Source organism: Theobroma cacao, chromosome 6 (genome assembly GCF_000208745.1).
Source record: "Theobroma cacao cultivar B97-61/B2 chromosome 6, Criollo_cocoa_genome_V2, whole genome shotgun sequence".
Lineage (NCBI taxonomy): Eukaryota > Viridiplantae > Streptophyta > Magnoliopsida > Malvales > Malvaceae > Theobroma > Theobroma cacao.
In genome coordinates, this window is record NC_030855.1 from 17,493,139 (window position 1) to 17,496,323 (window position 3,185).

A 3,185-nucleotide genomic window follows, 5' to 3' on the forward strand; every position below is an offset into this window, starting at 1 on the left:
CATACTCATTTCACACTCCAAATAATTAAATTTGATCAAAATCCTTTCAAAAATTAAATTTTCGATTCCGGATGGCAAAATTACCATTTTACCCTTTTTCTCCAAATTATACCGAAATTAAAATTTTTCACTTCTAAACCTCAAATCTTACTCCAATAAGTCAAATGGGGCCAAAAATCTTTTCTAAAAATTTCCATTTTGTCCTTAGCTGGCAAATGACCATTTTGCCCCTAGATAGCGAAAAGTTTGGTTTGTCTTCAAATTGATCCTCGAACTTCAAATTACCATAATAAACCATTCTGTGAGTTTAAAATTCTTAATTTCATCATAAATTCTCTATTTGATCTAGTTCGAGGTTTAAATCATCTTTGTTATACCTCTAGGTACAATACCGACTTTTGTAAAATTTTTTTTTTAGGACTCTCTTAGCATGCAAACATGTTATCCATCACATGTATGTCATGACAAATATTTTTATAGAGTCGGGCTTGTCATCTTCTCCCCCACTTGGATCAACCATATGATCCTTCTTCTTGACTGATTTCGACATCCGGCTAAATATTAGTATTTTAAAATTTTTTTCTTGTCTCCTTGGTACCTGAAATAATTTATTATGCCTCACTTGACTTCTGAATTGTCTTTTATCTCACAAATTCTCCTCTGATAAAATTATTATTATTTTTGTTATTTTCTCACTTACGAAATATTTTATCTTAAACTAATCCTTTCGTCTTTTATCACTTTTAAACATTTTAATTGACCTCCATTTGCATTCGATCAACTTATTTATCACTATATCAAAATATGGGGTATTTCAATCTTTGTGGTCGACTGCCTTTACCAACCGATGGAATCCTTTTCCTCTTATTGTTCCCGCTTGGCCTTGCCAAGGTGGTGGCAAAATGAAAATTTGTTTCACATGAGGGGGGCTGTTCTAATCACTAGGATGCCTTACTAGGTGATTAGACCCCGCATAACCCTCCACCAAAACGGTTGTCTTGTAGTAGTCAGCACAAAATTCAACGACTACACACTTGCATTTACTGAAAAATACGATGAACTCAATGTTCAAGCACAATGTAAATGCTATGTTCATTAGGGTTCAAATAAGAAATAAAGATATCCTGACTTTATTGCCCTAATGGCATGACTACATGGTAGTAGATTTGTCTAAAACTCACAACATGAACACGTCTTCATGGACAGGTTTACAAGTCTGTCCATCTTCCCATCTTTAACTTTGAACTTCACTCGATTTATATGTTTAACTATAAAGCGATGTGCATCATTGAACCGTTTACTCAACTACCTAGCAGTCCAAAGGCTAAGGGGTATGGTCACCTTGACGGTCTCTTCATACCGATCATGGAACCAGCACTGGAACATGTCTTTGATGAACTTGATCAAAACAATGATGGGCATTTGTCTTTCATGCTTCAAGAATGAGTAACACATTCCGTAATGTTGGATGTCATGAGTTGGTATCGCCTTGCTGGTGAACGTACACGTGCTCATCTTTCAGAGGCTATTCTCATAAGGTCAGAGTGGGCTCCCATGTGAATCTACTTAAGCTAGTTCATATGTCTATTGAAATCGAAAATCTTATAGCAGTCTCGAGCAAGGGTGAAAATCATAGAAATGTCATCATGCTTGAACTTGTTTTTAAAGTTTTTCTTTGAGTGATAACTGCATAAACTGTTGTGCGCTTCTGGGTACGCATTTTGGATTACTTTCTTAATGCTAAGATGCTGATTAGAAATGAACATAGTGTTTTTGGGACAACCAACCACATCACGCAGCTTGCTAAGAAACCATATCCATAAGTCTTCGTCCTCAACATGACCTATGCCAAGTGCAACTAGATGTACGCACTCGTTCGCATCTTTGCATATAGTGACAAATAGAATAACCTTAAACCTGCCTTTTAAATGTGTCGCATCAATTGCAACCATAGGGCGCATTACATCCCTAAACCCCTAGATACAAGCCCTATATAACCAAAAATAGTATTTGAATCTTTGTGTCTCATCAGTAGCCATTGCAATGACTGTGTCTAGATTTTCTTGTTCCAACATATAAAATACAAGGTATAGTTGAAATGACTCCTTCAGGGGATCGAAAACAAGCCTCTTCGCATACTCTTTCTCTTGTCAGGCTTTATCATACAAGCATTCCAATCCCTATTAAGCCTTTATCTCACCAATTACGTCCTTAGATCTCAATGCTACTTCATTAGCTTGAAGCTTGTGTGACATAAGTTCACCAATTATCTTTGCATTTACAGTTCGAAATCGCCCATGCAAACCATCGATAGTACACTTGTGTGCTTTGTAGAACATTCGAACTTGCCAATATTCTCTTTCAGGTAACTTCATTGCACGCACACAGAACTTGCATGCCTTGTCCTTGCAACCAACCTCAAAACAATCTTTACATGACCTTTTTACTCTTATCTTAAACTACTCTTTTAGGGCCATCATGTTCAAAGCTCATTTCAACTCGACCTTCAAGGAAAATATTCTTCCTTTGTATAAGCGATCATTGGCACATATTGACTTCTCAATGGTAATTGTTTGGAAGGATAACCTTTTTGCACCTAGAATTAGCCACGTACGAGATATCCTTGCATTTCCCCTTTCTTGATAATTATCATCGAGCAATGTTTCAGGCAAATGAATCTCATTCTCACCAGCAATGGGGTTATTGTTTATAGGGTCATCACACTGAACATCTCCTACATCAGCACCTCTAACCGGTTTTGTTTCACCTTCAACATTATTGCAAATTAGAATGTCATTGTCATAAAGCCAGTCATCGTCTAAATTGTCATCATGCCATTCATCAAGCCCGTCATTTGAATTTTCATCAAATCTATCTTCACAAGTAGGGAACAAATCCTCATTTCCCTCATCAGATGCAGTATTATCCTCGAGCGTCACAATTTCATCCTCCAACATCACAGTGTTCTTTTCAAGTGTCACAGTTTCATTTGAAAATGCAATGAACTCAATGTTCAAGCACAATGTAAATGTTATGTTCATTAGGGTTCAAATAAGAAATAAAGATATCCTAACTTTATTGTCGCAATGGCATGGCTGCATGGCGGTAGATCTGTCTAGAACTCACAACATGAACATGTCTTCATGGATAGATTTACAAGTCCATCCATCTTCCCATCTTTAACT